The following is a 23,993-nucleotide window of genomic DNA, read 5'->3' as shown; positions in this document are numbered from 1 at the left end:
ATTAATTACGTTTCCGCTAGCGCTCCTACCCTAACAATAGTTTTTTTATTTAAACTGCTTAAATTATTCATTGACGAATGAAACTCGTACCAAGAATTGTTGGTGTTGGACAAAATTTAATTCTGTAATGATACAAGTATTTGATTTGTAAAGGTTTATTGAAATCCAGTTTATGAAGAAAATCTGATGTTACTATGCTATAAATACTAGTAATAAAAATGCCTATATTCTTACTACCAACAAAAAAACAAAACATATCCTCATTCAGGGCATTCATCGTCTGCATCAATAATCTGTTATGGGCTAATTGTTATACCAATTAACAAAATATTGGTAACTAGGTTGAGAATAATAACCATTTGTATTTTCAATAACATGATTTAGCAAATAGCCATTTTCTCGTGAACATCAACACCACTGGCCTCATCCACAGAACTCAAAGGCAAGGGTGGAGGATCATTAACAACACAAAGATCACCTTCTTGCACATAACCATTTATTGGTGGACATCCAACACCACTAGTAAAAGCCTCCAAAGCCGGTTTTGGTAGAGGATCGTCAATCTACCTCATCATTGCTTCATTTTGATTGTCTGCATTATTATCTACATAGATTAACAAATTCAAAAGGCATGCAAAAAACATATAGTAATGTATTTAGCTAAAATGCTAAATTAACAAAACATAAGATCAATATATATATATATAGCACCTTTAGGAACATTGTAAAACAAGCTATAGGAGACGGTCGGACGATGAGCCATCATGAAATATTTCCAATAGTTTTCCAATACTCTTGGTTTGAGTTTAAGAACATGCGAGCTGCATTTAACGAAATAATTAATCAAGATTAATTGATCAATACTACATTTTATATACTACTAAGTCAACATAGATATTAATGCAGGAATATTATATATATATAAAAAAAAGTGCATACTAATGCAATAAAGAAGCTTGATTATCAGTAAAATCTTGATGGATTTTTCATTTTGTATGCTTTTTTCTCTCTGGCGGTAGCTCAACTGAAAATGAAGGGATGTCCTTTAGCTGTTACATAAATAAAGAAAGTCAACTTTAAGAATATGAAATATGCTACGAGTAATAAGGACCTCTATGGAAACCTGCTCCGAAGAGACCTCTTCATTTCCAATCAACCACCCCTCCATTCCAGCCACCACCAAACCTCACCAACTCATCATCTCAACCACCACAGCACAACCTTCCACGTCCAAATCCTTACCCCAATGTTCATAAACCACCATTCACAACTTACTGGAGCTTTCCAGACTTGAACACTCAACAACACCAGTAGAATACTCTCAATCTCTTCCCTCTGATTCCCCGTCCTCTTTGCACAACAACCAGAATTCCAACAACCCAGTCTCTTCAGACGTCATCAGCAATGGCTGCATTGGATGCCCCGAGGAGAAGGGAGGAAACTCTACCTCCTTATGCAAGAATGAGTCTATCACTCCAATGGTCATCTCAGGAGAGGCTTTTACAATTTCGAAGGATGTTAGAAGGAACTCAAGTCATTCCTTTGCATTGCGTAACAGAAGGAAAAGACATGGGACTACTGGGTCACCATATGGCGATCTATCAGACACAAGAGGAGGTGCTAGGGTTACAGACTCAGCTCCTGTACTAGGAAAATCCTTGCCTAAACAGAGCGATAATGAGCTACATCTCTCCGATCAAGGTGGAGGATGTTCACGGCCTAGGTTACTGGAAGTACTGGAAGGATTGGGAGAAGTACTTCCTCCCAAAGAATGCCCTCCCAACTGATCTTCCAAGATTATCACCTCAACAGCCTCTTCCTAAGTTAAAAATGAAGCTGATTGTATGGAATGTTGGAGGTGTTAACAGTGATGACTTTATCCCACATGCATGGGAGTTAATTTGTATTCATCATCTTGATATGTTGATCTTACTAGAATCTAAGTGTAATTCAGATCGTGCAGCTGAGATGCAATCTAGGCTAGGGTTTCATGATCACAAAGCCATTCCAACTAAAGGGTTAAAAGGTCGAATTTGTGTATACTGGAGGTCAACCTTTGAACTTCTAATGTATACTAATGAGGATCATAAGTTCCACTCCTTGTTCAAATTCCATTCTCATAATCCTGAAGTTTTGATCACAGGCATGCATGCTCCCAGTATTGCTAGAGAAAGGAATGCCTTTTGGAACAACATGCAACAAAACCTTCCACCACCAGCCACTCCTTGGTTGGTGGTAGAGGATATGAACGAAGTAACTTCACAAGCTGAAAAGTAGGGTGATCGTGTGTTCAGAACCTCTTAATGTCAAAGTTATAATAGCTTTGTCAATGAAGCTGGACTAATTGATCTTGGCACTGCTGGAAACCCTTACACTTGGGAGAATGCACATTTGGGTAGGCATTTGATTAGGAAGCGCCTAGATCATGCAATTGCTAATGCTGCTTTTGTTGAAAGTTTTCCTCAAGTGCGGGTAACTACTTTGGTTAGAACTCATTTTGACCATAACCCTATACTTGTAACTTTGGATAATAGTCCTATTAAAGGCCCCTTTCCATTTAGATGTAAAGAAGTTTGGCTGGAGCATTCTAATTTTAAAAACTTCTTTGTATCCAATTGGCATGATAATGATGTTTAGCTTCCTTTCTTAGAAGGTAGGAATCATTTTCTTAACAATATAGCTAGTTGGAATTCTAATGTTTTTGGAAATCTATAGCAAAAAAACGAAAGTTTTATTAGCAAGAATAAATGGCATCCAAATTGCTTTATCTAAGCATCATTCAAATTTTCTGATCAACTTAGAGAAAACTCTTTTAGCTGATTTGAATGCTATTTATAAGACGGAGAGAATCATTTGGGCACAAAAGGCAGGTATCAATTAGAGAAAATATGGGGATTATAATACTAAGTACTTCCATGTGTTTGCTAAAGTCACTAAAATATGGGGATTATAACACTAAGTACTTCCATGTGCTAGAGATCATTTCACTAAACTTTTTGCTAGCTCTTCCTTTAGCAACACTCATACTCTTCCTAGTCCCTCTATATATTCTCTTACTCCCTCAGAAAAAGAGTCCATAGCTAGTCTTCCCTTAATCAATGAAGTGAAGCTAAATCTTTTCAATATGGATCCTATAAAAAGCCCAGGTATCAATTTTGTAACACCCCTAAATCTCCCTCTACGGAAATACTAGTATAATACGTATAATTATACCGTAGAGATAGACTTAGGCATATTAACGTCGCGTGATTACGCAAGGCTACTCAAACGTACTAAACAAAACCAATACTTTGCAGCGGAAAACTTCAATACTCTTCTTTATTTAATAATAGACTAAAAATAGTAACCATTGTCATGAGTACTCAAAAATAAATACAAGAACCAACATATCCTAATCTAGGTGAACCATTCCCGGGACTCCAAATGCTCATTTATGACTTCACCTGAAATTAGTCAACACTGCTTACCATTAAGGTAAACAGGGCGAACCAAAACAAAATAAGAAATACGGATTATCAAAATATGCTAAGTACGATAAGTGCAAGATAATTAAAATCAATTTATTAGCAAACATGCTTTTGAAATCAATTCCATCCTTTCTAATGATTTGACCAATAATTCCAACTCAAAATTCCAAAACCAATTTCAATAATCAATATCAATAGTTAATTTAATAAACCAATTCCTCTTTAAAACCAATTCCTTTTAATCCAATTTCTTTAAAACCAATTCCTCACCCAAGTGTGCACACCCCCTAAGCTAGTCTCCTTATATTACAAGGCTATTCTTGAGGAAAGACCTGGGCATACAAAGTCCAAGGCCTTATCAATGAACCAAATCCGCATAGTGGGATTACCAACATGCTTGTAAAGCATTAATAATAATAATTCAATAAATCCTCTTTAAATCCAATACTTCCAACTTTTAATAATAATTCCAAAACTCATTTTTATTAAATTCAACATGCTTTCAAAATAAAACCCTTTTAAACATGAATAATAATTAATTCATTTAAAACACTATATAAAATCAATACTTAAATTTATTTATTAAAACCAATTTATTTAAACATACTTTTATTTCATAATCATAATTCAATTCAATTTAATTCAATCATCACAAGAAATCATTCAAACATGCTCATTCAAATCAATCTTTTTCAAGGTATCTAACCACCTAACGTACCTTGATCCTCGCTTATCAAAACACACAAACGGAACCTCAAGATTCTTGATCGAACACACCCTACAAATAAATATAACCTTAATTAATATAAGGTTAACAAATAATCACAATAATTAAACTATAAACCTCCCAACTATATGTACATGAACCTTTTAAATTAATTTATCATAAACATTATTAAAATCTGATTTTATATAATTAAAACATGTCATAATAATTTTTTTATAAATTTCCCCATAATAATTATAATTAATTGAATAAGAGAAAAGAAGAAGAAAAGATAAGAAACCAAGGAGAAGAGAAGGGAGGAGGTGGCGGCAAGGGCAGTAGCACGACGGCAGGTGGCTGCTGCCGGTGGTGGCTGGAGGTGGCAGGTGGCGCCTGTGGTGGAAGGTGGTGCTCGGTGGTGGTGGTTGGCACAAGGAGAAAAAGAAAAGAGTAAGAAAATTAATTAGAGAATTTGATAGAGAATTATGAGAATTTGTGTGAGGGTTTGATCATGAATTGAAGGGGTATTTATAGGCTAGTGTAAGCATGATTTATGGTAGGAAAATGTAGAAGGAATTATGGTAAGTAGGGTTTAAGGGATTACTTGGAGAAGTGAGTAAAACAATTAAGGAAAGTTTGGATATTAAGGTGATTGTGTATAATTGAAAATGGAATGTATGTATGTCATGAAAAATAATAAGGAAATTGGAATTATTTGGGGAATAATTAAGAGGAATGAATGGCAAGAAAATTTGATGATTAGATATTAAAAAGATGGAGAAATAGAATTAAGGAAAATAAGAGATTTTGGGAGATAATTTTACAAATAAATTCCCCCAAAATAATTCAAAAGGGCCGAAAATATTGAGGTTACCATAGCTCAAATTTTCGGATTCCTCTAGATATATTTAGGAAGATTTACTTGGTTTTTAAGGAATAAAATAATTGTATAAATAATATAGAATAAATAATTAAATAATTAATTAATTAAATACCAATTATTTACCAATAAATAACCAAGAAAATCAGATTTTTCATTCATGGAAAGTCCGAAATTCCTTAACTCATTATTGGGAATTTTCGGCCATATTAAATAATTAATAAAATATTATTTTTCTTTAATTAAAATAGTCAAAATATGTAAATAATCCGGTTTTTAAAATAAGATAAATGGATAATAAATCTTATCCAATATAATGATTAGTTTTCAAAATACTTTTGGTGCCAAAATTCAAATATTATTTTGGCTCCAAATAGTTAATTTACTAAAATACCCTTATTATAAAATAATTCCTAATTAATTAATTAGAAAATACGTATGAAAATATGGGGTATTATAGTCTACCCCCTTAAAATAAGTTTCGACCCGAAACTTAGCCAAAAGAAACGAAAATCATTTTGAAATTATTGGTTCATGCACATCCTAACTTGACTCAAGATTCCAACCAAACTCAAGTAAGACTCGAAATCACTCAAAAATGACTCGAAAAGTAAACGCGTGAAACTCTATCGCCCTCTACCCCCCTTAAAAGGAGTTACGCCCCCGTAACTCGACCAGTAACCTTAGGCAAACAACTCTGGGTAACGTTTCCTCATATCAGCCTCAGCTTCCATGTAGCTTCCTCAGTTTTCTGATTTGACCATAACACTTTCACAATACTCACATCCTTGTTCCTGGTGCTCCTGACTTTAGAATCAAGAATCTTTACCGGTCTTTCCTCGTAATTCAAATTCTCATCCATCTCAATGGTTTTTGGTTACAACACATGTGTCACATCAGGAATATACTTTCGAATTTGGCTCACATGGAACACATTGTGAACCTTTTCTAGCTCGTTAGGCAAATCCAACTTATAAGCCACTTTTCCCACTTTCTGGATGATCTCATAAGGCCCTATGTACTTTGGGCTCAGTTTCCCCTTCTTTCCGAACCTCATCACACCTTTCATGGGTGAAATCTTCAACAAAACCTTCTCTCCAACTTCATATTCTTCTTCCCTCATTTTCAAATCAGCATAGCTTTTCTGTCGATCTTGGGCTACTTTAATCTTTTCCTAGATCAACTTGACTTGCTTCACCATATCTTCAATAATTTCTGGCCCAAGAACCATAGTCTCACTTATATCATTCCAACAAACTAGGCTTCTACACTTCCGACCATACAATGCTTCAAACGGTGCCATTCCAATGCTTGCATGGTAACTGTTATTGTAAGAGAACTCTATCAATACCAGGTGGTCTTCCCAAGACCCTTGATACTCCATCACACAAGCTCTCAACATGTTCTCCAATGTCTGAATCGTTCTTTCCGTTTGACCATCTGTTGCCGGGTGAAATGCTGTGCTCATTAACAACTTCATTCCCATTGCCTTTTGCAAACTTTTCCAAAAGTTAGATAAAAATCTTGAATCTCTATCCAAAATGATATCCGTGGGTACCCCATGGTACTTCACCACAATCTTCACATAAGCTCTTCCTAATTGATCCATAGTCCAAGTACTTTTCATGGGTATGAACGGTGCTAACTTCGTCAACCTGTCCACTATTACCCAAATAATGTTATTCCCTGCCTTGGTATTTGGCAAAGCTCCCACAAAATCCATAGAAATCGAATCCCACTTCCACTTGGGCACCTCCAAGGATTGAACCTTTCCTTGAGGCCTGCGATGCTCAATCTTCACCTTTTGACATGTCAAACACTTAGCCACAAATTCAGCCACTTCTCTTTTCATATTAGGCCACCACAAAGTCTTCTTCATGTCCTTATACAACTTACACCCTCTGGGATGCATTGAATAAGGAGAATTATGGGCTTCTTCCATCAATCTTTGTTTCAGATCTCCATGATTGTGCGGTACACACCATCTTCCCTTAAAACGAATACTTCCCTCATCACCAAGGGTGAAATCCAACACTTGTCCTTCATCAATCTTCTTCTTAATTGCTTTTAACTTCTCATCGTCCAATTGACTTTCCCTTATCTCATCATAAATGGATGGTGAATCACTAAGGCATTCAACATCCTAGTCACTTCACCATGCTCCTGGATAATTCAACTGCCTCGAGGAATACGCAATCACTCTTCCATTTTGTATCAACACACATCCCAATCCAAACCTCGATGCATCACTATATACGTCATATAGATCACTTCCATCCGGCAAAGCCAACACAGGTGCTGTGGTTAACCTTTCTTTCAAGATCTTAAATGCCTCCTCACACTCTAGAGTCCATAAGAACTTATGCTCCTTTTTCAACAAGCTTGTCATGGGATTTGAAATCCTTGAAAAATCTTTCACAAACCTTCTGTAATAGCCTGCCAAACCCAGAAAACTCCTTACATCCGACACATTCTTTAGGGTTGGCCAATCACTCACAACTCAGATCTTACTTGGGTCCACTGCAACTCCGTCCTTGGAAATCACATGGCCCAAAAATGCTACTTTCTCCAACCAAAACTCACACTTGGACAACTTGGCATACTACTGATGCTCCCTTAAACATGATAACACTTGCCTCAAATGCTCCTTATGCTCTTCTTCATCCTTTGAATAAATCAAAATATCATCAATAAACACCATTACAAACACCAAGTATGGCTTGAAAATCCTATGCATCAAATCCATGAACACTGCAGGTGCATTGGTCAAACCAAATGGCATAACTGTGAACTCATAGTGACCATAACGGGTCCTGAAAGCACTCTTTGAAATATCTTGCTCCGCAATTCTCAACTGGTGATACCCTAATCTCAAATCTATCTTCGAGAATACCCCTACTCCTTTCAACTAGTCAAACAAATCATCGATCCTTGGTAATGGATACTTATTCTTCACTGTTACCTTGTTCAACTCCCGATAATCAATACACAACCTCATACTTCCATCCTTCTTCTTCACAAACAATACTGGGGCTCCCCAGGGTGATGAACTAGGTCTAATGTAACCCTTTTCCAACAAATCATCCAACTGAGTCTCCAACTCCCTCAACTCAGCTGGAGCCATCCTATATGGGGCCTTAGAAATAGGTCCAGTTCCAGGCACTAGTTCGATAGTGAACTCAACATCCCTACAAATTGGATGAGAACGAGCATTGGTGATTGAGGTGAGAACGAGCATTGCTAAATTTTAAAATAAAACCCCGAATCTGAGAGCTTTACGAAGTGAGCAAATTTAGTTATGAGAGGATTATAAAATTTAAATAGTACTGAAACACGTTAAATTTTATGGTTTTAAGGATTTAGCATACATAATTATAGACTGAAATTCAACATTAGAATTTGATCATTTGCTATTATACCCTTATTCCTGTATAAAATGGCCTTAAAAAAGAAGAGGCGTAAAATAGGATTTATTGCTTTTAAAAAACATTTTTGTCTGTAAATGACTTATATTGTGAATTGTAAACAACTGCTTATATATTCTAGATTATGGAATGGATAGAGTTATTAATATATACTAGATTATAGAATGATTGGACTTATTAATATATAGGTTCTTTGACGTATTCAGTATGGCTTAAATTGAAGTATTACGTCTAATAAGGCTTTAATATGATCTATCAGTGATTTTGCTTCAATTTATTATTTTTTATTTTTATTTATTTATTTATTTATTTATTTTGCAGAAATCTTTTGCTGATGCATTGAGGGATTCATTGATAAAATATCGGTTTCTCATTTAATTCCTTTAGCAAGCAAGTCATTCATTCCCTATTATCAATTATAGAAAATGCTAATCAATTGTCATTCAAATGTGTAAGGGTAAGAGCGCTAGCGAAAACATATTTGGTCGAGAAATTGACAAAGTATAATCGGCAAGAAAAAACTATTAAGAAAATAACACACAAGCACTTTAAAAATTTATTCACTATATTAAATTAGAGTACAAAATTTATTAGGATGATACAAGGAGGAAATATGTATAAGGAAGTTAGTTTAGTAGGAAGGCTTTTATGTAGTATGGCAATATATGTGGAATGATCAATCTTTTGTGGATGAACCAAAAATGAACCAAACTCCAACTATTTATAGTTGTTGAAGTCGGTGGATTATGGTGGTGGAGTGATGATGATATTTTAGGGGAGTTTTCAGTTTTCTAGATTTTGCTTGAATATGCTACAAGGTAACTATCTTTTTGAAAAATCAAGAGTATTGTTAAGTGTGTGCACCGACATACTCCTTAGAAGCATGAACAATGCTTTTGGGCTTCTCAAATATTTGGGCCACACAATACCTAACAAAATGAATCCAATTCACATGCATAATATACAACTATACGTATTGAAAAATCTTATCAAGCCAATTATGCAAATTTATATGTACAAAATTGGGAATGCGCTCCCTTCCACAACTAGTTATACAAAAATTATAAAGAAACATTATTAAATTTGATAAGTTTTTGCTTTAACATTAGTATATAGGAACTTACACAAGGTGGGTAGCAATTTAAAAAAAAAAAAAAAAATTAGTATATAGGAGAAGCATTAACACTAGATATGATCTTTAATCACAAGGTCACATTGAGGGCCTCACCCACACAATGCAAGTGGAACCTATTGCTCCAGTTCTATGAACCTTTAACTCTGACCACTTGTTATTGTTTGTTTTAAGCTAGATCTGATCATGACTGGCGACCCAATTCCACCTAATTTTGATCCGGCCTTAGGCAAGCATGCTACACATTTTTAGTTTTTTTTACCCGACTCAAAATGGCCCGAAAAATCTGCTAGGTCTAGTCAAAAGTTACAAGTTTTTTTTTTTTTTTTTGGTTGAACCTTCAAACCTCGTCTGGCTTAACTTGATGGATTGATTTTAAGGCTTAGGCCTGACCTGACCAATAATCACCTTTACTTTAAGGGCCTATCCTCTTAGGATTATTTTCAGTTCAGTTCAGTTCTTAATTTCCTTCTCTCATAAAATATTCAGTTCAGTTCAGTTCAGTTCAGCTCCAATAAGTTAAGTTCAGTTCACCTTAGCTTAGTTCAGTCAATTAAAACAGGCCCTAAACCTAACCCATATGAATTTGTTTTTAGGCATCTAAAAAGACTCTTTGTCATTAACCTATGATTCATTTTAGATTCTTTCGAAAATTGTCTTGTTCTGTAGTTAGCAAAGCTAGGGCATGCATTCACAAGATAGATAACTAATCCGTGACCCAACAGTAAAAAAAAAAAAAAAAAATGCTATACATAGCTCATAGCCCTATGGGCTATGTATGTATAAGAAGGTACAAGAGGAAAGTATTAATGAAAATATATTCATTAATTACATTGACTTGCGTGTGATTTTGTCATGTATTTCTAAACTAATACTCCCTCCGTCCCTGAAAGAACGACCCATTTGGCCTAATTTTAGTCCCAAAAAGAATGACCCATTTGTTTTTCCCAACATCTATTCATTTCCCTTCCTTTTAAAAGTGCCAGCTTGACAATCGTGTGTATTTTAATTATATTGGTTGTTGTAAAACAATACTTTAATCTTATTGGCTAATAAAGCATCACATGGATTAGTGCATTATTACATCATGTTTATTAGACATAGGATAAAGATAAAAACTTACATTTAAGACTTTCTCTCTTTAGATATTAATTGCAAATTATTGCTGACTTGTGTTTTCCCATACATTTGTACTTACAAATTAAGTTTCTTAGAGCAACTCTAATGACAAGCTAATTTGACAATTAGCTTGCCATGCCACATAAGCTTTTAAATTAATTATCATTTTAGCTACTTTTTGCTCCAATGGCTAGCTATTAGCTTAGTAGTAGGTGTTGGATAGAAAATACATGGAAATAGCTTAATTGGTGCAATGAACATTTTATTTTGGAAAGTTTAATTCTCAAGCAAATTAGCTTGGCAAAGCTAATTTGCTTAGCCAAGCTAATTGAATTTTCTAGCTCCAATGGTCAAGCTAGTAGCTAGGGAATTATTGAAATTGCAAGCAAGTCCCTAGCTACAACCATTGGAGTTGCTCTTAATACCCGTAAAATCAATCCAAATGGGTCGTTCTTTCGGGGACGGAGGGAGTACCAAACTAAGGGCCGCATATGGCATTACCCGGAAAAAAAAAACATAATTTCTCACACTTCTTATTCAAATAGTTCAAAGATTTCCTTAGCTACAAACCTGATCTACCATAGCATATGCATGTAATTTAATGCATTGCATGATACCTCAAAATAATAAAATATTGTTATAAGTTTCCAAAAAAAGTTTTAAAAAAAAAAGAAAACGGAGCAAGTAATCTAATATGGCCGCAAAAGAAAAGTGGAGCAAGTAACAAAATACGGAGAGAGCATTAATCATCTTAAGCATTGATGTCCTCTTGATTGTAATTATAATAATCATAATGTTGATGACTTTGACATTCATGGCTTATTGATTGATGCTGATCTGCAATGCTATCCTCATAGTCGTAACTTGAATGATGAGACGAATCTCCCATGTACTGAAGACAACTCTCCACTGCATCCATTTGTTGTAGACACTAGACAGTCATATGGTAGCAGATAACCTAAAGGATTTAATCCTACATCATTTGTCACAGGAACATCATTTATACATGGATATGCTAACCCGGCTTGCTGAAAACGTGCTCTACTCTCTTGGCTCATAGATGATGAAATTGCGAATTGAAGATCATTGTTGCTGGGTGAAAGATCTTGATGAATTGGATGATTTGCACTTGTGTTATGGCTCGAAAAATCCATAACTAAATCAATTCAAGAAAGAAAATAATTAGAAGGCGAAGAGTTACTTAAGGTAAGATTGTGAACGTACTAAAACAAAAGCAAGAACGTAATAAACTTGTTAAGATGTGTGAAGTACGAACCTGTAGGATGATTTATAGGAATTTGTGGAGGAATCGCGGCAGGGAGATTATTGTAGTAAAGCTGGTTCGAGAAGTGAATTTCGTTGAAGTATATATTAGCTTGATATGGGAAAAAAAGAGATTGATTATTTAGGAAACTTCAAAAACATGCACAAAACATGAATTCATAATCTCGTACAGGTACAGTTTATAGAAAATAACGAAAAGATAAGATATGTATGCACCTTCACAAGCATCTTAATTATCCATATAGTCTCTTACGTTTATAAATTGAAAAAATAAATATGATTAATTAATTTATAACCATAACTTTTTAAAAATAAACGGTAAGATTTAATAATTTTTATATTAATTAAAAATCAATTTAATTATTTTTTGCATAAACATAATTTATTTTTCTGAGTTTTAATTTATAAACAATTTAAAATTAAATTGCATAAATCGTTAAATAACAGTTGTCCAATTTTAAAAATTGCAGTTGTACAGTTGTTAGGAAACTTCATAAAAACATGCATAAATACATACATCCACTGTTTTTATTTACAATTCTAGCTACAACATCTCACATGATTATATTTTATCATTTGTGAATGGTATCAAAAGCCAAAATACATCAACTAAAAAAGAAGGAAGGAAATATAAATGTATTGAATGGAGTACCTTTACAAAGATCACCTTCTTGCACATAACCATTTATTGGTGGACATCCAACACCACTAGTAAAAGCCTCCAAAGCCGGTTTTGGTAGAGGATCGTCAATCTGCCTCAGGATTGCTTCATTTTGATTGTCTGCATTATTATCTATATAGATAAACAACTTCAAGAGGCATGCAAAAAACATATACTAATGTATTTAGCTAAAATGCGAAATTAACAAAACGTATATATATATATATATATATATAGCACCTTTAGGAACATTGTAAAACAAGCTATAGGAGACGGTTGGACGATGAGCCATCATGAAATATTTCCAATAGTTTTGCAATACTATTGGTTTGAGTTCAATAACATGAGAGCTACATTGAACGAAATAATTAATCAAGATTAATTGATCAATAGTACATTTTATATACTACTAAGTCAACATAGATATAGTACATTTTATCAACATAGATATTAATGCAGGAACATTATGAAAAAAAGGTAACATATTTTGCATACTGTGATAAATTAGAAGCTTGATTATCAGTAAAATCTTGATGGGTTTTCCATTTTGTATGCTTTTTTCTCTCTGGCGGCAGCTCAACTAAAAATGAGGGGCTGTCCTTTAGCTGTTACATAAATAAAGAAAGTCAACTTTAAGAATATATGAAATATGCTAATATGGATCTAATAAATTAATGTTAATTGTTCAGTCTTTTTTCGTATAAAATTAGTTGTCACTGCATGTGCGATATCTATATCAACATATTATATAGAGTATATATATGGATCTAACAAAATTGTAGAGAACAACCTTAATTATTCACAATAGCGTGATACCTTAAATTAAAAATTAAATAAAAATTGACAAATATTTTTTGAACATTCAAATTAATATGCAATATAAAAATAATAAATATAGTGAACAAACCTTGAAAGTAACAGTGTTGAGTGAGAAATTATATGTTATATCACCAATGCTCGAAAAATCGAACTGAATTTTCGTTTTAAGTGTGCCGTCAAACATTTCCCAAGCGAAATATTTGTTGATGAAGTTACCTTTACAAAGTAAGTCCGAATGTATCACTCATTTAAACTGTATTACGAGATAGTAACAAATAAACGTTTGTAAACCAATGAGCAAATCTAAAAAAAAATGATATTATAATAAAAATAAATTCCATTTAAGCATTTTATATCGACTTAAATTAGGGTTAAAAAGAATTTAAACAATATACACAGTGAGTCAACCCCCAACCCAAACCCAACACAACACAAAATCCCTATTCTCTAATAATTTCTTACTTTTTTTATTCACGCATTGCATCAAACACTTTAATATGCAATTTTCTTTCTTAGTGGCACGCTACTGGCACCCATCAAGAACAGGATCCTAATTTGTTATATATTTTGGTGATGCTAATTGAACTGTTTACAAAACGTCTTTATTAAAGTTTAATAGTTTATTCTAGTTATTTAATTAGACTTTATTTAAACTTATTTATCTTAAGTGGAAATATATATGTTAAATAGAACAAAGCATTAAATTTTGGACTTTAGAATTTGAAATAAAAATTAAAATATGAATAATTTTAGAAGTAATAATAACAGTACAATAATGATAAAAAGGTATATTAAATAAAGTTAATCAAACAGAAAAGTTAACAAGAATTACCTTCCATTTACCAATTTGAAGAGACAAAGCATTGAATTTAATAGCCTTATTATCTGTTGGTGGAATAAAACACTTCTTCAATTTTTCATTCACGGGTAGTTTAAGACCAAGAACTGCCTCAGTATTATCCTAACAAAATAAAAAAAGATTATAATTTTACTTTGTTTGAATGAGCCATAAAGAAATAAATTACAAATAGGAAGTGGTGGAGTTTCGAATAGAGTGCATATAATGTAGAATGATCAATGTTGATAAATTATTCATACGTAAAGTTGTAATTCAACTTTGATAAATTACTCTATAATAAATGTACATTGCCACTACACTTATATTCATAGGTTTTTTTCTCCATTAAACTTGATAATTTACATTTTTTTAATTAACCCGTGATTTTCATAGAAAATAGTTAAAGAAAGTTGTCATTAATAAAGTTTTAAAAAGTACCTGAATACCAACCGGGTGTAATTTATTCGAAACACCGCCATTGCCATGGTATATTTGATCACCGTAGCCGGAATTATTGTTAGGAAGATTACAATCACCATTATTGTAATCCATTCTTCTTCTACTAATTTTATGGGAGATTTTTTTTTTTTTTTTCCCCAATTTACAGAGTAATTGAGTCTACCAGTGAGTATACTTGTGGTAATTTAAATTTGTAAAAAGTGTTAAGACATATATATAGGGGAGTACATGTATGGGTTGACGTAAAAGGAGAGTTTTAATGTTATTTGGACATTAGGGTGAAGGTAGACTTTTAATTCTTGTTGACTTCCTCTTAATTTATTTCCATATATATATTTTTTTAACCTTTTTTATGTGATAAGTCTTGAATAAGGTAGGTGTATATTAATTTTATGGTAAGACGATCAATTTTAGGATAACTTCAATTATTGTTATGGTAAATTTAAGCCCTTAGAGGATAGCATTTATTATTAAAAAAATAATACTCATAACTTTTATAGTATTGAAAATACCTTTAAATATTTTAAAGATAAATTTAATTCATTTTAATTTTTTATAATAAATTACCAGCACCCATATTTTCGGACAATTTGTGTTTTCATGTACTCGTAAAAGATTTCTGATCCAACCGTGCACATTTTTTTTTTTTTTTTGCTATATGTAGTATTAAGGGGTATATATAAACATTGAATACACTCTTGGAAATTGTATAAAATTAGAAATTGATGATAAAAACACGCGTAAATCAGTGTAATTAGTGTTTTTATTTTGACGATTTCTTAACTTTTTACGATTTTCAAGTGTAAATTTAATGCTTATATATAAGCCTAAGGGTATAAGATTTTCCTTATTTTTTTTTACCAAATTACATCTTTTTATGGTAAATAACTAAATATCTATATCTCTGATCTTTAAATCGAGCTAATTATCTCTAAAGATATTCACCCTTTTGAATTCGACTTAAGAAAGAGGAAAACAGGAGAGAAAATGTGATGGACGGCGATGATGGAGGCGGCGGAGGTAGTGGTGGTGGTGAAGTTTCCGACATCGGACTGCACCAATTCGCAATTCGCACTCAGGTAATTTTTGATGTTCTATTTTTTTTTTTTTTTTTTTTTTTTGTGCAATTTCTGATGTTAGGTTATCTGTGATGATTAATTTCTGATTTCTGTTGTGATTTGTGTGTTGTTGTTGATGTTTGTTTGTGTTTTGTTGAATTGATGGAGTGTTAATTTGATTGATTAAATAAGAGGTGGATTGAGAAATGAGATCAGCTTGAAATTAGGCGATTTTTTTTGAACTTTGAATTGTTTTTAGTGGATTGGTAAGTGAATTGGTGAGAGTTTTGAACTTTTGAGTGGTTATTTTACAATTTGATGAAGAATTTTGTTGTTCAACTGAGGCATCTTTGAGTGTTGTGCTTGAGTTTACTGGTGAGAAATTACAATTGAAAAGAAGACGATGCCGTGTTGAGTTGTAAAGGAATTCCAGGAGAATAGAAGTCGAGAATGAAATTTTTGCCGCAGGACATTGTGTGCTGGGGTTTAGAGAAGCATGGGGATTACTCGGTTAAATCTGCTTATTGTGCTATCTGTTCTGATGTCGTATGAGGGTGATGTTTACAATTTTAACAGTGTATTTGAGTTGAAGTTACTTGTATCATGAACATGTTCGTGTGTCGCTGCTTGTGAAGTACGAATTATTATCTAGATTATGTTCAACAAGGGATTTCGTAATCATTATAGGTAGTAATGGCTTTGACTGAGACGTCATTGTAAGTGATGGAAGTTGCATATTTATTATGCCCTGCAAGCATAGTTGGCTACATGCCGATTTGTGTTACTCTGGATAAGATGTGAGTTAGAAGTTTGTTAACTGTATTGGTGAGAGTTTTGAGTGGTTATTTAACACATTGATGAAGAATTTTGTTTGTTGTGTTTGAGTTTACTGGTGAGGAATTACAATCGTGAAGAAGACGATGCATGTGTTGAGTTGTAAAGGAATTTCAGGAGGATATAAGTGGAGAATGAAGCTTTTGACTTAAAAGGAATGAAATTAAATTTATTTGATGATTAGTTTGTTTAATTGTTTTCCTGACTTTGAGGAAAATGACCCATTCCTCTCTGATGGTCGAATTGCACACTCAGACGGGGTGAATCCTTCGTCTAATGTGTACAGAGAAAGGAGAGCCTTGTTACTCACTTTCTGGTCTTTGTGAGCTCCCAAGTTGCTGTACATGCCTTTACTTGGTAACACCTAAAGACAACATTCAATGCAATTATATTTTTGTTTGTTATATGCATGCTTTTGATGTGGGTGATTGTTGTGAAATTGACGGTGTCTTGTTTAAATCTTTCTTGTTACTTTTAATTTCCTTTTCATCTTTATTGCCTTGGTATAGGGAGATTGGTGGGATGATTTGGAGATGGATTGGAAGACTATTGTAGTGTGTGCTCATAAATCCATAATGTACCTTACTTATACATTCCCACCCTACTGATCTTTAATTTGCATCTCAAAACTTTGGAGTAATGATTAGAAAATGTACATTAATGGTTCTAATTTCTGATTAAGATTTATTTTCTTATGTTATGCAGCAAGTAAATTATAGTAAATTACTAATGCTTGCAAAATGGGGAAGAAAGGAAGCCGGTTTTTCAGAAATTAAGAGTACCTTTGGCCTCTTTGGACATAGCTCTAAGGAGAAAGTAACTGATGTAAGTACATCTTTCAGATTTCGTTATACATTGTATTTTTCAAACACAAAACTTTAGAGTTTAGACAAGTACATTGCATTTTTATTTTGAAAAAGGATTACAATTAGGGTTCTTCCAATGTGAGTAATTGCACTATTGATTGTAATTACTTAACAAATGAAGTATTTAGCGAGCAATTTTGTTGCTACCCTGTGATATGAAATCTAAGGAACAAGGTGACAAGATCTATTTTCCTTACGAAATGAGGGTTTTAAAATCTGAAAAATGTTGAGAAGGATCCTTCGATTGAGGTGAGAGTATCACTATAGGAAAAGGCTTAGAAAGAAAAGAGTGTTTGTTTTATGAGAAGAAATGCAAAATCAGAGAGAAGTAGCAAGGTTAACCCTAGGAATGGGTTAAAAAATGACTAAAAGATTCTTATTCTTTTAAGTACAAAGTGCAACATTTCATCTATATATGAGCATGCCAATGATGTGCTATGGTATATATGGGCTATGTCTCAAATGCCCAATTAAATAGACATTATTTGTATATATATATATATATATTTTTTTTTTTTACAGGAGACATTATTTGTGCTTTGGAGGTTTATTTTTTATTCTTACCATTTCGATCTTTAATGTTATGGCCTTTAGGATCTACTAAACATAGTTATCGACTGAAATTGAACATTGGAATTTGGTCATTTGCTATTGTACCCTTGTATAAATTCATGTATAAAATGGCATTAAGAAAACAAGAGGTGTAAAATAGGATTTATTGCTTTTGATAACATTTTTGTCGTAAATGACTTATTATATTGTGAATCGTAAACATTACTTGTATCCAAGATTAATAGTTTGGGCGGGCTTGGGTACACACTACACACGCCGCCAAGGATGCACGTACGTAGAATTATAGAATACAGTATTTGGCATTAACAAAGAATCCCATGCAAACGTGAAATATATTTTTCATACCATTGAATAAATAATGAGTATGATTTCACAAAATCACAAGTAAATATACTTGTTTGTGCATCTCAGAAGATGATCATTAACAATTTATTTATAAATTATGATGATTATAACTTTGAATGGAAATCCCAAAAATAATTTGTTTATCTTATTGAATAAATTAAAGAGTACAAATCAATAAAGAGGATATTTGTAAGGTTCATCTTAAAAACTTTCATTAAAATTTGGATTTTTTTTACTTTTACCACTAAAAAAAATTATTTTTTACCACCAAAATTTTAAAAAGTTTTATTTTACCACCAAATAAAAAATAAAAAATTAAGTAATGTAATTGTGTTTTTTCATTATTGTTTTTTACTTCCACAAGCCCTATAAAAAAACAACAAAAAAAAAAAAAAGATTTTTGTTAAAAAATAAAAAGAAAAAAAAAAAGAAAGAAAAAAATGTTCACAAAATGCAAATACTACCTATGTTTCATATTTTTTAAAACTTTGGAATCTAATCTAATGTCTATATATAAAGGGGAGTTTTTTCCCAAGTTTTTAGAGAGTCATGTAGGATTTAATTTTTTCAGTGCACCATGTAGGATAATACATTTTAGTGGTAGCCACTTAAATACGAGATTATTAATTTCTTTTATAATTAAATAATTTAAATGACATATAAGCAAAATTGGCGAATGAGATTTTCCAGTTTAATTAATTAAATATAAAATATTATTTTTTGATATCAGGAATTTTATATAAATATATAACAAATTTTAGCACATAAATATATATATATAAAAATTATTTCAAAAAATTCAAACAAACCGTGCATCGCACGGGCTCCATCTTGTATTTTATATATCTCACAAATAATATCCAAAGTTGTATAAAATATAAAACGGATGTAGTAAATCAATGCATTCGTATTTCAATCAAAAGAAAAAATAAAACAACCATACCAACCTTTACCTTAACTTCATATCTGATTGAGGTGAGAACGAGCATTATCAAATATTAAAACTCCGAATCTGAGAGCTTTACGAAGTAAGCAAATTTAGTTATGAGAGGATTATAAAATTAAAACAGTACCGGAACACGTTAAATTTTATGGTTTTTAGGATTTAGCATAAATAGTTATAGACTGAAATTGAACATTAGAATTTGGTCATTTGCTATTATGCCCTTATTCCTAAGTAAAATGGCATTAAAAAGAAGACGTGTAGGATAGGATTTATTGCTTTTGAAAACATTTTTGTCCGTAAACAATTGCTTATATATTCTAAATTATAGAATGGTTGGACTTATTAATATATACTAGATTATAGAGTGATTGGACTTATTAATATATAGGTTCTTTGACATATTCACTATGGCTTAAATTGAAGTATTACGTCAAATAAGGCTTCAATATGATCTATCAGTGATTTTGCTTCAAATTTTTTTTTTCTTCAGAAGTCCTTTGCTTTTGCAGTGAGGGATTCATTGATAAAATATTAGTTTCTCATTTTCTTTAAGCAAACAAGTTAGTCATTCCCTATTATTAATTATAGAAAATACTAACCAATTGCCATTCAAATGTGTAAGGGTAAGAGCGCTAGCGAAAACGTGTTTGGTCGAGAAATTGACAAAGTATAAAAGGCAAGAAAAAGCTATCAAGAAAATAACACACAACGAGCACTTTAAAAATAAATCCACTATATTAAATCAGAGTACAAAGACCCTAATTTATTAGGGTGAGAAATATTACAATATAACTCTCACAAATAGGGAACTCTCTAGAGAGTATTAAAAAGAAATAGTGAAATTATACAAGGAGGAAATATGTACCGGTATAAGGAAGTTAGTTTAGTAAGAAGGCTTTTATGTAGTATGGCAATGTATATGGAATGATCAAGTTTTTGTGGATAAACCAAGAATAAACCAAACTCCAACTATTTATAGTTGTTGAAGTTGGTGGATTATGGTGGTTGAGTGATATTATTTTAGGAAGAGTTTTCTAGATTTTGCTTGAATAATGCTACAAGTTAACTATCTCTTTGAAAATCAAGAGTATTGTTTAAGTGTGTGCACTGACATATTCGTTAGAAGCATGAAGAATGCTTTTGGGCTTCTCAAAGATTTGGGCCACTTAATACCTAACAAAATGAATCCAATTTACATGCATACAATAGACAACTATACAAATTGAAAAATCTTATGTACAAAATTGGGAATGCGCTCGCTCCCATTGCTAGTTATACAAAAATTATAAAGAAACATTATTAAATTTGATAAGTTTTTGCTTTAAAAATTAGTATGAGGAGAAGCATTAACACTAGATATGATCTTTAATCACGAGGTCACATTGAGGGCCTCACCCACACAATGCAAGTGGAGCCTATTGCTCCAGGTCTATGAACCTTTGACTCTGACCACTTGTTATTGTCCGTTTTAAGCTAGACCTGATCATGACTGGCCCGACCCAATTCCACCTAATTTTGAGCAGGCCTTAGGCAAGCATGCTACACATTTTTAGTTTTTTTTTACCTGACTCAAAAATCTGCTAGGCCCGGTCAAAAGTTATGAGTTTGGGCAAGGTTTTTTTTTTTTTTTTTTTTTTTTTTGTTTTTTGTTTTTTTTTTTTTGTTTTTTTTTGGCTCGAACCTTCAAACCTTGCCTGGCTTACTTGATGGATTGATTTTAAGGCTTAGGCCTGACCCGACCAATAATCACCTCTACTTTAAGCCTAAACAGTATGAATTTGTTTTTAGGCATCTAAAAAGACTCTTTGTCATTAACCTATGGATCATTTTAGATTCTTTCGAAAATTGTCTTGTTCTGTAGCTAGCAAAGCTAGGGCATGCAATCACAAGATAGATAACTAATCTGTGATCCAACAATAAAAAAAGAAAAATGCTATACGTAACTCTAAGGGCTATATATGTATAAGAAGCTACAAGAGGAAAGTATTAATGAAAATATATTCATTAATTACATTGACTTGCGTGTGATTTTGTCATGTATTTCTAAACTAATACCAAACTAAGGGCTGCATATGGCATTACCCAGAAAAAAATACATAATTTCTCACACTTCTTATTCAAATAGTTCAAAGATTTCCTTAGCTACAAACCTGATCTACCATAGCATATGCATGTAATTTAATGCATTGCATTATTGTTATAAGTTTCCAAAAAAAGAAATACGGAGCAAGTAATCTAATACGGCCGCAAAAGAAAAGTGGAGCAAGTAATAAAATACGGAGAGAGCATTAATCATCTTAAGCCATTGATGTCCTCTTGATTGTAATTATAATAATCATAATGTTGATGACTTTGATATTCATGGCTTATTGATTGATGCTGATCTGCAATGCTATCCTCATAGTCGTAACTTGAATGATGAGACGAATCTCCCATGTACTGAAGACAACTCTCCACTGCATCCATTTGTTGTAGACAGTCATATGGTAGCAGATAACCTAAAGGATTTAATCCTACATCATTTGTCACAGGAATATCATTTATACATGGATATGCTAACCCGGCTTGCTGAAAACGTGCACTACTCTCTTGGCTCATAGATGATGAAATTGCGAATTGATGAAGATCGTTGTTGCTGGGTAAAAGATCTTGATGAATTGGATAATTTGCATTTGTGGTATGGCTCGAAAAATCCATAACTAAATCAATTCAAGAAAGAAAATAATTAGAAGGCGATGAGTTACTTTAGGTAAGATTGTGAACGTACTAAAACAAAGGCAAGAACGTAACAAACTTATTAAGATGTGTGAAGTACGAACCTGTAGGATGATTTATAGGAATTTGTGGAGGAATCGCGGCAGGGAGATTGTTGTAGCAAAGCTGGTTCGAGAAGTGAATTTCGTTGAAGTATATACTAGCTTGATATGGGAAAGGTTGTTGGCTTATATGATACAACTTAGAGTCAGCTTGTATAATTTTGAAGTAATGCTTTTCCAAGATTCCAGGGGCAAATACAAGTTTATGTTTCCTACAAGGGGTAAAAATAATTAATTTGATAGATAGAAGAACGTGTTGATTTGAACTAATATGTAATCAGTGAGATGATATATTAATTTGAGGTTTGTATGTATATATACCTTATCAAAGAAGCTTGTTTATCTGTGAAATCTTCAGATTGTTCCCAATTCGTATGCTTCCTAGGTTGTGGCTTGATTTCGCGGAAGAACAAGGGAGGCTTTTCCAACTGCAAGAAAGGTTAAACAATAAACTATGGTCCATCCAGAATAAATTGTCACAGTGCTAGATCAAACACTTTCAATTCCCCTGTTCCATATCATAAACCAAAACCAACTTGTCATTAATGCCTCTTTTTCTTCTAACTCTTTGTCTACAGGTACAGGGCGCTCATGCAGAGACCATAATGATTATTGGGTGGATGAAATGACCATGGATATCCAATGTCCCTCTCCAAATATGGGGGGAAACCTTGGTCATCCTATATACCCTTAAATGGTGCAAAGGAAAAGGAATCACTCAAAGAATCATCATTTCTGATTGTGAATGAGCTTAAGGGAATAACTATGAGGAACAAAGTGTGGGATGAACTAACAAAGTGTTTAAAGAACCACAAGGGCGGGGATGAGAATCAATCCTAGGATCTTCTGGAATCAGGAAGGAAACGCTCTAACCACTTGAGCTATCCCCTCACTCTCAACAAATGCATATGATGAATGCAGGGAATTCCTCCAAGAGCTAGACAGTGATGTGTTTCCTAAAACAAGAAAGTAGACTTCTTGAAAAGAAAGAAGGTGGAGTAGTACTTTCTTGCGTGAGTATGGTTACACCGTATTAATTTAAAAATCGAGCATAGATTGGACACTATCTAGTAAAATTTAAACATAAATCCTAGCTTAAGTATAGTTCTACCCTAATAAATCTCTTTAAAATAACTCATGAGTCATGACATCTAACAAAAATATATCCTAAAATTAATTACCAAAAGGAAAAAAAAATATCCTAAGCCTAAAACAAGAAAACCTTCTCAAGTGAGAATTAAAAAATTGTAGGCAAACTAATGACTATATATTATGTCGAAGCAAAAATGAGTGATTGAAAACATTCAAGAGTGTCTGGTAGATGAGTTGAAAACTAACCATGACATCAAGAACTGCTGGACCGCCATCAACATCAAACGTAGCGTTAATGGCTGCAATGTTAGACCATTGAAACTCAATCTTGCTCTTCAAGTTGCCATTTAAAACTTCCCAAACTAATTGCCTTTTTTTGAAGTAGCACTTGGCTATTAATTCTCCTTCATGCCTTGAGACTCTCTGTAGATCACATAGTTTAATGTTATTACCTTATTGAGTATGCAATTTGTAGTATAATGGGCTGGTACAAGCATAGCACAAGGCATTGTATGTGATGTGAGTATGGGAAAGCAATATGCTATCTGATTAAATTCAAAATCAAAACACTTCATCAATACGATGCATTTACCATAAATAATACTACCTCCGTTTTTATTTAGTTGACACGTTTTGACTTTAGCACTATTCACACACCTTCCTTTGACCGTGT

General features: G+C 32.8%; 1 long non-coding RNA gene across 1 annotated transcript; it reads left to right on the top strand.

Moving 5' to 3' along the window:
• Positions 1-15,734: 15,734 nt before the first annotated feature.
• On the top strand, positions 15,735-22,561 carry LOC145576153 (uncharacterized). The gene is made up of 3 exons (XR_014098334.1): positions 15,735-15,869; positions 17,388-17,507; positions 21,944-22,561. It is a non-coding gene; the product is annotated as an uncharacterized LOC145576153 (long non-coding RNA).
• Positions 22,562-23,993: the final 1,432 nt, after the last annotated feature.

This window comes from Chenopodium album, chromosome 13 (assembly GCF_948465745.1).
Source record: "Chenopodium album chromosome 13, dcCheAlbu1.1, whole genome shotgun sequence".
Classification (NCBI taxonomy): Eukaryota; Viridiplantae; Streptophyta; class Magnoliopsida; order Caryophyllales; family Amaranthaceae; genus Chenopodium; species Chenopodium album.
Note: the sequence above shows the minus strand (reverse complement) of the source record. Positions and strands in the feature narration are given on the sequence as shown.